This window comes from Mesoplodon mirus (genome assembly GCF_964341445.2).
Source record: "Mesoplodon mirus genome assembly, chromosome: 15".
In the NCBI taxonomy this organism is placed as follows: Eukaryota; Metazoa; Chordata; class Mammalia; order Artiodactyla; family Ziphiidae; genus Mesoplodon; species Mesoplodon mirus.
The window spans coordinates 63324605-63337918 of record NC_138991.1 but is presented as its reverse complement, the minus strand read 5'-3'; the positions used below and the strand labels follow the sequence as shown (position 1 = coordinate 63337918).

General features: G+C 50.1%; 1 long non-coding RNA gene and 1 pseudogene across 3 annotated transcripts; both read right to left on the bottom strand.

The window, feature by feature from the left end:
• Nucleotides 1-3736: 3736 nt before the first annotated feature.
• Nucleotides 3737-5789, bottom strand: LOC309816762 (mediator of RNA polymerase II transcription subunit 10-like; annotated as a pseudogene). The gene is made up of 3 exons: nt 5783-5789; nt 4374-4506; nt 3737-4268 (listed from the first exon to the last, which is right to left on the bottom strand). The product of its transcript is annotated as a mediator of RNA polymerase II transcription subunit 10-like (transcript).
• Nucleotides 5790-8307: 2518 nt separating this feature from the next.
• LOC309817175 lies at nt 8308-13128 on the bottom strand. 2 transcript variants are annotated; one of them, XR_014296096.1, is made up of 3 exons: nt 12624-13128; nt 9596-9710; nt 8308-8568 (listed from the first exon to the last, which is right to left on the bottom strand). It is a non-coding gene; the product is annotated as an uncharacterized lncRNA (long non-coding RNA). The 2 variants fall into 2 exon arrangements; XR_014296097.1 differs by lacking the exon at nt 8308-8568 and having other exon boundaries at nt 9065-9710.
• Between the last annotated feature and the right edge of the window lie 186 nt (nt 13129-13314).

The window sequence follows — 13314 nt, the reverse complement described above, 5'->3', positions numbered from 1 at the left end:
CTTGGCCTGGGCTGTGTAGCCTTTCGGGATGAGAAGGGCTCAGACTTTATCCAGACGCTGGTGGAGGTCCTCAGAGCTGATGACTGAGGTGAGTTGGGGGTGGGGGGTCGCCTGGGGAGAGGAGCTGGATTCATCCTTCTTCTCAGCCCTGGTGTTCTGGTCACCTCCTATTCACCCCATTGCAGAGGGAGGGATGCCCTGCCCTCAATAGTATGAGATGGTTGAACACACAACACCCGGCCCTGGACAGTGAGATGGACAGCAGTTATTAACCACATATACTCACAGCTGGGGGAGGAAGACACCTCAGGCCATTCAGGCCACTCAGTGTTTCCCCGGGGAGCACGGGGAACCAGCAGGGGCTGTAGACGCAGACTTTGTAGTAACGGGGTGGGGTACTAGTTTGAATAATTTCACAGGTTGGCAGGGAACTGAAGCCCCTCAGAATGAGAACTGGGGTAGAGTGTGGCTGGTCTGGCTGGTGGGGGAACTAGCGGGATGGTGGGGCCTTCCCTGCTGGGTGGGGGGGTACAGCTGACAAGAGCAGGGGAAACCAACGGGGCCTGTGAGACCCAAAGATGTGAAGGCAGCTTAAAACTTTAGGCCTTACAATACACTGGGTGCCAGGCTGGGCGCTGGGGGACCTGGCAGTCCTAGGCACAGGCTGGGTGTGGTCGGCACAGGTCAATCGGCAGGTGTGCAAGCTAGACGTGCTGGGCAGACGTGCTGGGTCCCGACTGTGATGAGCGCCGCAAGGCCTGTCTGGAGATCCGCAGCTCGTTGAAGCGCTGGCTCTGCCTGCAGGCCTGACTGAGCCCGCGGCTACCAAGGGGGTGCTGACTGTGGGTGGCCACACACCAACGCCACCCCTGACCCCATCCGCTCCTGGGTTTCCTCATCTAAAAACGGCGCGATAGCACGGGAGGCTCAGCCGCCATGGAATAAACATGATGATCGCTGTACACGTGAATAGCGCCTGCACGCAGGGAGCTGTGACACTAAGTGAGATAATGTATGCGGAGTGCCTGGCACTTCAGAGGCTGGGCCCACCGGGTGAGGAGGGGTAGCAGGGGAGGCGCCAGGGCAGCCTCCGGCTCTAAGAAACCCAACATGGGCTAGGCTGAGCTGGATGTCCTGGGAAAGGGCAGCGCGGGGTCCACACCATCCTCCCAGCACGCGCACCCCACCTGCACACCACGCTGGGGCCACGGACAGGGCCTCTGCCTATACAGCAGTCAGAGTCCATTCTGGGGCCACAAGACTGGAACAGAGCATGGCAGGTTTAGCGGTGCTGTGATAGGGGAAGCAAAGGGGCTGGGGGAGCAGAGGGCAACTCCTGACCCACCGCGGGCCGGGGGCACGTGGGAGAAGAGATCAGGAGCCTCTCGGGACAGGAGGGGCTTGGGCGGCCTCACCCAGGCTCGAACCCTCAGTTGGGCTGTGCTCAGTAGCGCTCAGTCGCACAGCTTGGAGCCCCGCTCACACCGAGCCCGAGGGGCGGGGCTCCTCGTCAGTGTGAGCATGCGCATTAGGGCATACTGAACAGGAGCCTGAGAAAGCTTTATGAGAAAAGCTGCAAAACGAATAACGGCAGGGCCGCGTGGCCTAATGGATAAGGCGTCTGATTCCGGATCAGAAGATTGAGGGTTCGAGTCCCTTCGTGGTCGTTGCGAGGATCAATTTTTCTACTCAGCGTACGGGAAAAAAACAAAACATTTTCCCTCTCTCCAGACTGCTCCCTACGCGGGCCTAGGATCCTAGGGCTGTGTCCGCCACTCGACCTCCAGCCCCTCGGGCGTAGCCCTGCACCTGCAGTTGCGTAGCTCGGGACGCCTGGGAGACCCCGAGGGCGCCGTGAGGACCTATAGTGCTCAGATCCAGGCGGAATGCTGACCCTGAAGTCCACCGGCCATGAGTGCCAGGAGCCCACACGGGACTGGCTGCATGAATATAGTTCAGACGACGAGAGCTGCGACAGATGAGGGGTTGAACTTTTGCACGGGTAGGTCACCCCCAAGGGGTCAGTGGACAGGGGCATTTAAAAATATAATAGATTATTGTGATGAAGAAGTTTTGGAAATAGATAGTAATGATGCTTGCACAATATTGTAAATGCAACTGATGCCAGTAAATTGTACAGTTAAAAATAGTTAAAATGGCAAATTTAACCTTATGCATATATTTTACCACAATAAAAAATGTAAAAAGAAATTAATAGATTATTTCGATTTCTTGCAGTGAGAGTATGCCCTTAAATGATTAATGTGAATGTTTTTTTAAAAATTTAAATGTAAAGAATATGCCCAGGATTGAGTCATCATTTTACCTGGAAAAAACGACTCTACCTGCGGAACCGAGTTCTTACCAAGGGATTCTGGCTAAGCGGAATGACCAAAGTGATGGGACCTCCTCCCACCAGGGAAAACGCTGGGGGAATGGCAGCTGAGCGTGTACCCCTACAGTGGGCGCAGGTGACCTTGGGGTCATGAGGAGTGCCACCATCTCCTTTATCATTTTTGTGATGTCTCAGTGGTTTACTAAGGGCTCATAAGTAAAAAGAGAAACTTCATTAAGATAAACATTTTTATTATTTTCCCTACTTTTATTGAGATATAATTGACATACAGCACTGTATAAGTTTAAGGTGTACAGCATAATGATTCGACTTACATACATCATGAAATGGTTATCACAGGTTTAGTGACCATCCATCAACCTGTGATGAGAACTCATAGGATTTACTGTCTTAACTCTTAGAATCAACTCTTCTTATAACGTACAGCAATGTTAATTCTCTTTATCACGTTGAACACTACACCTCTAATACTTACTTATAACTGGAAGTTTGTACCTTTTGACTACCTTCATCTAATTCCCCCCATGCCTCCCTCCATCCTGCCTCTGGTAGCCACAGTAAGACAAATACTTTAGAGATGGCAAAGAATACCCATCTTCTGGTGGGAAAGTAAACGCTGGGTCCTCTGATACTACAGTTTCATGCTCTACCAACTGAGCTGGCCGGGCAGATACAGAGCCATTACAGAGCATCCTTAGGACAAAGACCTAAGGCCATTGGGCTCTGCTAAAAACTGCACAGACTTGGAACCAGGAAACACTTTTGGTCTAAGGGGCAACGTAGGGAGGAGGATGAAGATAGGGACCGACACTTTTCCCAAGCGCCCGGCTGTTCCCTCTCTCCCTTCCGCTCCCACATTTTGCATAGCGAATGCCTTCTTTTTTTTTTTTTAAGTACTTAAAGACTTTATTATATTAGACTAACTGAAATCTATGGAAACACAGTTTCATTGAACACATTCTTTATGCACTATACTTAAAAATATAAAATACAAAATGAATTTAAAGTACTTATATTAAACCAAGTTTTCCTTTTGTTTTTTTGTTTAGCTTTCTTTGACACCATAAAAGAAAGAAAGAAAAAAAAAAGAACAGAAAGAGTATATTAAAAGAAAACTATTAGGTAGAATTGTTTTAAACTTTTACTTTACCTATCATATTTAATATTTCCAAGACTATTTGGCCATGGAGAATCATACACATCGCACTCAAAGTTGTGTGATCACCAGTCCCCCGAGAGCTAGAGGACCAAACAGAGCACGTCAGGGAGAGGGGATAGCTGGCGGCACAGCCCCGCACGCCCTCCAGGCCCTGCCGTCCCCAGAGGCCAACGACGAGGACAAGGTGGCGGGAGGATGGGCCCAGGAAACAGCATCGGTGCCGCTCAGTCAAGGCTCCCTGAAGGTCACGGCCACTCGTGCAGGGCTAGGAGGATCTTCAGACAGACGGAGGAGGGAGTTAGGAAGGAGGATGGTCTTCCCCCGGATGCTCCGGTACTTAGCCATGTCCTCAGGAAATACTTTAGAGAGTTGAATCAACAGGCTTTTAAATTTCTTCATTGTGTCAATCTTGCCTTTAACTTGTTCATTTTTAGCCAGAGCCCTCTCCAGGCACTCTTTGGCATAGAGTGGGGATTTCGACCTTGATCTATGTATTCAAAAACTTCTAAAGGGACAGTAATATCGTGAAGTTGCTGTCTGCACTTATCGATATCCTGTAAGCCAGTAACAGTAAAATTCAGCTTCTGGTTGAGCCCGGCCTGGCTGCTGGGCTGGAAGTCGCTGACGATGATGCCGAGCTGCCGGATGTTCTCCACGAACTTCTTCAGGTGCTCCTCCAGGTGATCGAACTTCTCGGCCACGGCCCGGCCGTCCGCACCGCCGTGGGCGCGCTCCTGCTCCCTTGAACGCCTTCTTGATGTTAATTATCCCAGGACTCGGATTCTCCTAAGAAGAGGTGGAAAGGGCTCATCCGGGACTTGATCCGCAGACTTCCTACATCCTAAGCGAGGATCGTACCTCAGCTCCATCCGCGCGTGCGCGATCTCTCCCGAGCCCCAGCATGCTCGGGAACCGGCGGGATCTAAGAGGATGCATCCGCCGAATACGGACGTCAAGGGGATCAAGGACCCGCCGAGCTGGAGCCGGGAGGCTGTGCGTAATGTGTAGGAACCGCGGGGAGGTGACAGAAAGACTGGTTTAAGACTGTTGTAAATCGTTTCTCATCAGCCCCGGTGGCCTAATGGATAAGGCATTGGCCTCCTAAGCCAGGGATTGTGGGTTCGAGTCCCACCCGGGGTACAGGGGGTAGCATTTTAAACTTTCTGCCGCAGGAAAAATGAAATGAAGCCAGCTGTCTAATTACCATAGTGGGAAATTAAGGGGCCCTGGGGTTTAGCCAGATGCCACCCTATAGCGAAGTTGGGCAAGGCTTACTTTTCTGATAAACACCCTATAGCGAAGTTGGGCAAGGCTTACTTTTCTGATAAAGATGTGCGTGTTTTCAGATTTCGTCCATAATAAAGTTTTCTCTTTTTTTAATCCATGCCTTCATCCTCAAGGTAAAAATCTCCCAAAGTGCAGGACATGGTGGAGTAAAATCAGAAGCCTCCTTTACCACATGCCCAAGGAGGAGGTGGCCGCTGAGGCTTTGTCATATATACACATAGTTCTCTTTTACTTTTAAAAACCATGGATGGGACTCTTCTGTGCCTCCAGCTCTGGCCTTACTTCTGCTTTCCCAAGCACCTGAGGTCCCATCATCCCTACTCAAACCAGGGACCTCATCTCAGTGCAGCATCTCCCACCATCATATGTGGCCTGCAGAGAACAGCGACCACAGAGCTATCCAAGGCTGCTGGTGCTTCCCTCACCAACGTTTCTCAATGTCTTATTGAAGGGAATGTCCCTGGGGCCCTCTCAGTGGGGTGGTGGGTGTGCTTTTCATGTATGATAGACCCATTCCAGCATTTCTGTCTCACAGAGTCTTTGGATTCCTTTCTCTACATGATGCCAGGAACATTCTTGAATCTTAATCTCCTTAAACATAGGCCACCATTGAGTTCCATGCTTAGCCAACCAACTAAGAAAACTGGCAGAGCCACATTCAGCTGCACAAGATAACACATTAGATACAGGCTTGCTGGGAAGTGCACCCAGAGAAATAATGTCACCAGTTGCAAAAATCATATCCCGTCCTCCTTATTCTAACATCCTTGGGTCCATTCCCACACACATTCCCTAGTTCTCTGCTGGCATAAATGAGCAAAATTTGCAATTCTTTTGGCATATGAATGATTTCCTCCCAGGCCAGCCTTTGTCCTTCTCCTACAGCGTGCTGATCTGATTGTAGTTATAGGGCAACCAGTGTTAGGGGGCAACAAGGCTGGCTGGTGTGGGCTTTGAGGAGAACTGTCATCCCGTCTCACCTGTCATGCTCCAGGTGAGATTATTATAGGATATTCAAACACAGGAAGGCTACTCTTCTCAGATATCAGAGGACAGGCTGCTTTCACTGGCAAGGGAGGCTCCAAATGACTCAGGGGTTCAAGATTCTCAACTAGGTCTGATCCTACCTAGATGTCCCCAGGCTTCCGCTCCACTCCTTCATAATCAGTGCCGTTTCTTCCACATGAAAGATCTCCCAAGACTATGAACTCAACTTACATTGTCATTCCGCAACATACTTCATTCGATTATGTGTTTGATTTTCAGCAACGTCAGCCCTGCAGCTATACGATTATTTTATGGCTGCCAGAAAACGTCCCTGGATCTCTGAACATGACTTAGGCTGAAAATTTAAAGGCCTGATCTTGTCATTTTCTTTCTTTAAGCAAACAGATGCACCCAGGAGAATCCTTTCCATGCCACAGTCCTTGTAGTCACCTTTACTGCCATAAGAGTCAAGTGCAGCAGCCAAGTGGTCCCCCAGGGCACTTGCTTCAGTCGGCACTTCATCATAATCAACCAGGTGATAGGTGGCTTGATAGGTGGGCTCCTTGCATGCCACGAGTCACCAGTATCCCATTTCCCACTGGCAAGGAGCTCAAGCCCAAATTCATTACCAAGCCAGGGTCCACGCAGCAGTCAAAAAACCCATCCGTTGGGGCGTGGGGGTAATGGGGAGAGGTTGGTATAAGGATACAAGCTTTTTTGTGTGTGTGGTATGCGGGCCTCTCACTGTTGCAGCCTCTCCCGCACAGGCTCCGGACGCGCAGGCCCAGCGGCCATGGCTCACAGGCCCAGACTCTCCGCGTCATGTGGGATCTTCCCGGACCGGGGCACGAACCCGTGTCCCCTGTATCGGCAGGCAGACTCTCAACCACTGTGGCCCCAGGGAAGCCCGATACAAGCTTTAAATTATAAGACGAATAAGTTGTGGGGATCTAATGTACAGCATGGTGATTATAGTTAATAATACCGTATTGTTAACTTCAAATTGCTAAGAGTAGATCTTAAGTATTCTCAACACACACACACGCACACACAGAAGGTAACTTTGTGAAGTGATGGATGTGTTAATTAGCTTGATTGTGGTAATCATTTCACAAGGTATAGATATATCAAATCCTCACATTATACACCTTCAATATATATGATTTTTATTTGTCAATTATACCTCAGTAAAGCTGAGGGAGGGTAAGAAAACCTATTTGTTATTGTAAGACTTATAAAAACTGGTAACTATGTAAAAAGCATTGTTCCACATGCCGCGGAGCAGCTAGGCCCGTGAGCCATGGCCGCCGAGCCTGCGCATCCGGAGCCTGTGCGCCGCAATGGGAGAGGCCACAACAGTGAGAGGCCCGCGTAACGCAAAAACAAAAACGAAAACAAAAACACACCAATCTCTGGAAAAGAGGAGCAGCTCAGCTGAGCTCAGAGGAGGGTCCCCTGGGACTGGCGTCCCCAGACGCCTGAGGAGGGGACCTCAGTCAGCTTGCGCAGGTGTCTCTCATGAGCCATGATGAGGGTGGTTCTGTGAGTGCTGGGAAAACTTCAAACTGGATTCAGCTGCCATTTCTGGAAAGAACTACTATTGCAGGGAAAAAAAGTGAGGCTGGGTGGGGTGGATGGCAGTAGGAATGGGAAACAAACAGGATGTAGAGCCCCTTCTTCCTCCGCCAGCCTTTCAGCCTCTCGAGAGCCTCCTATCGGCAAAATATGACACAGATCCTCTGGCAAAGCGCAGTACAGTCAGTCCCCCACATACGAACCTTCAAGTTGCGTACTTTCAAAGATGCGAATGTGTGTTCGCATGTCTAATCACATAAGTTAGTTCACGTGTCTGGCGTATATTGTCACATGCGTGCATCCTATACAAGTGGTTATGCTTCTGTGTACTTTACTGTACAGTACTGTATAGAGGACAGTAGTACAGTGTCTTTATTTCAAGCCCAGGATGTCCGGAAGCAAGCATAAAAACAGCGGTGATGTAGCTGGTACTACTGTACTTTTCAAGATTCTGTACTGTAAGATTAAAAATGTTTTCTTTATTTTGTGTTTTTTATGTATTATTTGTGTGAAAGGTATTATAAACCTATTACAGTACAGTACTATATAGCCGATTGTATTAGTTGGGTACCTAGGCTAACTTTGTTGGACTTAGGAACAAATTGGACTTATGAACGTGCTCTCGGAATAGAACTCGTTCGTGTGTAGAGGACTTACTGTGTCACTAAGCGGGGTCTAGAGGGTGAGTTTGAAGCTGAGGGATAAAAGTTTAAATACTGGCCCACGGGTCTATCCTGCTTCCCCCGCTTCCTTACAGATGCCTCCTCAGAGTGTTCCCTTCATGCACCGATTACACAAAAATCCCTGGAAACTTGTCCTAAAATAGTTGGAAACAGACTCTAAGAATGAGACTGTTACCGAACCAAACTTGGATCTGCTCAGCTTTATGCAATAAAGCCAATCTACTGACACCGGGTGGTGGTGAAGGAAAGTGCAGCGTTTATTGCGCAAGGAGTCCAGTAAGCTAGCGCTCAAAAGGCCCGAACTCCCCAGATGGCTTTCAGGGAAAGGTTTTTAAACACAAGGTGAGGGATGGGGGTTGTGGGGTGTGTGATCAGCTCATGGACATTCTTCTGACTGGTTGGTGGTGAGGTAATCGGGAGTCAACATCATCAACCTTCTGGTTCCAACCGGTCTGGGGTCTACGTACGTGCTTTTGGGCAATCTACAGTTAACTTCTTCCACCTGGTGAGGGTTTCAGGCTCTGCAAAACAGCTCAGAATATTATCTACAGCCCTTGAGGAGGAGCTAAAGGTGCTTGACTTTGTTTAATGGCTAAACCACTGTCTTGCTTGACTGTTTTCCTTTCTTTCTGCATTTTCTCACTTCTTTGATTAAATTTATTCTTTGGAACTTGGGGAAGGCCTAGGAGGCTAAAGTTTTCTACAGATGAGCAGCAGGCGGAGGACATGGGGGGATCTGTCCCTGGAAGGCCCCATAGGTTCCTGCTCGGTTACAAGATTCCAAGGTTGAATCACCTTCTGGCTGCCTGGCACCAAGGAGAACATCACTGGTGGTAGGTAGACTTCTGAGAGACCCGGGTATGCTGGAGCCATGCAATTATTAAGCTTTTGCCCCCGTTGAACTGGGATGGCTGTATGGGGGGGGAGCTCACCCCATGTCTCTGGCATTTTGGAGATACAGTGGAAATGTGATCATTGTAACCATTGTGGAATTATGTGTTGACGCATTGAAACAAAAATGTTTCAATGTCTTTAATGCATTGAAACCCGAGAATGACAGGCTCCGGTGGACTAATCACCAGTTCAAAGCAGTGTGAACATCAGAGGCTGCTCTGGCAGCATTGAAAGCAACCTACATCTCCTACAGCTGAAGGGCCGATAAAGCTGAAGGCCAGGCTCAGGAGCAGGCCTTGAGGCAGACTTGAATTCTCAGTCTCAGCAAATTTCCTGGACCAATGTCAGGGTGCTGATAGGGAAGAAATGGGACCCTCAAACTTGCATTGGGGATATCTGGGTAGCTGCATTGAGAACCTTGAACGCTCGGGGCCATCAAACTTGGAATGGATATATCTGGGTAGCTGCATTGAGAGCCTTGAACTCTCGGGGCCTGCTGTGGGGGCCCAGGCCTCCACCCCCTTGCCTGGAGACTAGGAGGAACCTCAAATGAGGCAGGTATTTTACAAAACATTTGGTCACTTCAGACCTGCTCCAACTTCCCCTCCAGGCCACCATACCAAATACTAGGGTCACATCCCAGCATGACTCAACTGGGAAAGTACTGGGACTGCTTCTGTAGGATCTGGATGACGTGTCAGCAGTGACCTGGAGAGTCTGCCCGGAGTGGATCCTGATGGTCCTGGATCTGGGTGAGGAGAATAAAAAGCTGGAAAGAGGAGAGATTATTATATGGGACACTCTTCCATGACACAGAACTTAACGCCTGGCATGGTCCCTCAAACTGGTTGTGATACTCAGCTGGCATGGCTCTTGGAAGGATGGAAAAAGCAATGGCCTATATTAAATGAAGTAGAATTGCCAGAAATGCCATGGCAAACTGTGAAGGAAGGAATCAGAAGGGACAGAGATACTGGTGCGCTAGCATGGCTCTACGGCATGCTGCAATGGAACAAGACCCACCAGCTGACTATGGATCTTGGCAGTGCCTGCAGGAAATGCTATTCACCGAGACAATAAGACTTGCATGGTTGAGGAGACACACCAGCATCTCTGAGAAGCTTGGGAGGTACTGTTTTCTGGTCTGGTGCCTACTGGGACATATCCAAAGTAGAAGGTAAGCTTTTGTACCTTGTCTCTCCTATTATTAAGAAGGAAGCCCAGCACGTTTTAAAAAATTGAAGTATAGTTGATTTACAATGTTGTGTTAGTTTCTGCTGTACAGCAAAGCGATTCAGTTATACATATATACATTCTTTTAAAAATTCTTTTCCATTATGGTTTATCACAGACTATTGAATATAGTTCCCTGTGCTACACAGTAGGGCCTTGTTGTTTATCCAGTCTATATATAATAGTTTGCATTGGCTAACCTCAAACTCCCAATCGATCCCTTCCCTACCCTCCTCCCCCTTGGCAACCACAAGTCTGGAAGGAAGCCCAGCACTTTGACAGGACCCTGTGATGAGTAATTTTGTGTGTGAATTTGGCCAGGCTATGGTGCCCAGATGTTTGGTCAAACACCAGTCTAGATGTTGCTGTGAAGGTATTTTTAGATGTGACTAACATTTAAATCAGTAGAATTGAGTAAATCAAATTATCTTCCCATAATGTGGGTGGGCTTCTCCCAATCAATTGAAGGTCTTAAGAGAGAAGACTAAGATTACCCCCAAGAGGAAAGAATTTTGCCTTGGACTGCCTTCTGACTCCAGTCTGCAACATGGACTCTTGATGGAATTCCCACCCCGCACATTTCACTTTGGGATCCCCACAATCGTGTGAGCCAATTTTTACAATCAATCACAATCTCTCCCTCACTTTCCTCTTCCTCTCGCTCCCTTCCTCTCTCTCTCTCTCTCTCTCTCTCTCTCTCTCTGAGTTCTCCAGAAAAACAGACTACAACAGAACTCTGAGGAATATAGTCTCTCTCTCTTTTGGATGAGTAGGGTGCCCCAATCCAGGCACCAAGAGGGACACAACCTGGCAGGCACCTCCCCACTGCCAAGCCCTCTCCTGCCCCCCGCTGGCCCCCACCTTGGAAACCTGGATACCCAGATGACCCGACATCATGAGAGCCTCAGGGCCGGTGTTGCTAACCCTTCTGGTTCCCCTACCCCACCCCAAGAAAGGAACTCACATTTCCCTCACTGCTGCCTCTCGAGGAGAGGGACACCCAATCTCTACTTGGAGTAGCCCACGATTTCCAACTTTCTTTCTACTTTAGAAAGGGGAGAGGGGCTGGGACAGGACTAACAGCCAGATGAGGGGCTCCCTTCCCTGCCGCATCTCTGTCTCAGGAGGGAGGAAAGCTGCAGCAAATGCAGATGGGGACACACAGGGTTGGGGGAGGCGAGGGTCCTGGGTGGGGAACACCCCCGGATACACATGGAGCATCACGTAGGTCCCTGCTTAGGGCCAGAGTTAGCTGAAAATCCATTTCCAAGTCTCCTATTGTCACTCTCGTTCCGCGTGTAGAACTGAGACTGAATGGGTTCGAGTCCTACTTTGGGCGATAATTCTTGGTCTGATAAGCAAGCGCTTGCCCCGATTGTGGGAATTTCAAGAATGTTCTTAGAAAAGGAACCTCTCAGAGGGGCTCCTGACCCGCTCTGTGTGCTGTATCTGGAACTGTGGAGTAAGTTTCAACTTTTAAATTCCCAAACGTATATAATAAAATATTAATTAGACAAAAGCAAGTTGCTCGGGTGGGATTCGAGGTTGGTGGCCACATGCCGGCCTCCCTGGACCAGCAACAGATCCTCCTTTGGAAGAAGCTTAGCTTATATGGATCTGGTCACTTCTGTAATATCATCCCTGCTTACCTGTGAAGCCAAGCCCTGAGGGCAAAAGTTACGCCTAACGTGGGGCTCGAACCCACGACCCTGAGATTAAGAGTCTCATGCTCTACCAACTGAGCTAGCCAGGCAAAGTTAAAGAAAAAATGATACTCCTCATAAACTAGTTGGATTTCTTCAGAACTTTACTGTCCTAAAAATGGTAGGGACAAACCCTGGATCCTGTGCACACTGCATCTCGGGCACTGGAGTGCTGAATTCTTGGGTCCTTTCAGCAGAGGATGAGAGCCCCAACAAGTTCCTATCTGCTGTCCAGCCATGGGTCTGGGTAGTCCCAGCAGCTCCAGGGAGCTGGAAAGTCGGGGGCAAGGGCACGAGGTTGGGTATCACTAGAGACTAGTAAGGATCGTGGTGTGACCCTCGCTTAGGGTGTGGGAGGTGCCGGGTTCCAATAAGGGACGATTTCTCATCATCAAACTCTCAGCCCTCTTTTGGACGAGTAGCCTGAAGCAAATCAGGAAGGCTCCATGGCCTCGCCTCGGGGACAAGCCAGGGAGGCCTTCCTTTCCAGGGGGATGCTGGACTCCTTGCTAGCGGGGCAGCGCCGTTCAGGAAGAAGCGAGCACCAACCCCAGTTCTGACCCGTACATCAGGGTTCCAGAACTGTGAGGGTTTTCTGGGGCCGACCTCAGGCCAAGAGGGACCCCGAGATGCTCGAGGCTCTCCCGGGCTGGCCGGTTGGGAGGTGGCAGAGTCTCATTCGCAAGGTCCTGGATTTGTGTCCCATATTGGGTGAAATTTCTGGCCTGGGAGACTTTCACACTCACCCGGGCCACAGGGACTCCCTCCTCCTCCTGGTCGCCTGTCCCTCGTGGGTGGCCCTCGTGGCCTGGGGGAGTCTGGCTCTGCGGTTCTAGGGCCTTAGTGTGCGGGACCCCCCTCTCCGTGAGGTTCCGGCAGCGCTGCATCTGGAATCGAAACCGAAACCTCCTCCGGCGCAAGTCCCTGCGGGGCCCGGCTGCCAGAACTCGGCCCAGGATCGGAGGGCGGAGCCGCGGTCTCAGGCCTCCAAAGACAGACGTCAGGAGCTAGGTAGGCGCCGGCTTGCTGGTATAGGGGTATGATTCTCGCTTTGGGTGCGAAAAGTCGCGGGTTCAATTTCTGGATGAACCCCACTTTCTTTTTCTCAGACATCCCCAGTTTTCGGGTTAAGGCTCCGGAGCTCTGCGGAGTCCTGAGCGAGAGGATCTTGGTCCCCGCCTGCCGCGATCCGATCGGGCTGCGCCCAGTTCCGTGCTGCCAAGTGGCTATCGCTCCGCTTGGGGCGGGTGTTTCCAGGCCGGAGGCTTCGTCCTCGGGGCTCCGGGACTGGCCTGGAGGCCTGGCTCTGGGGGAAGGAGCCCGAAGGCGGGGGGAGGGGGGCAAACACTTCTGTCTCGGCTCGCGGGAGACCAGGTCTGTGTGCCAGACGGTCACTGGACCTGGGGTGACGATGTAACTTGGTCTGGGCGTGTATTT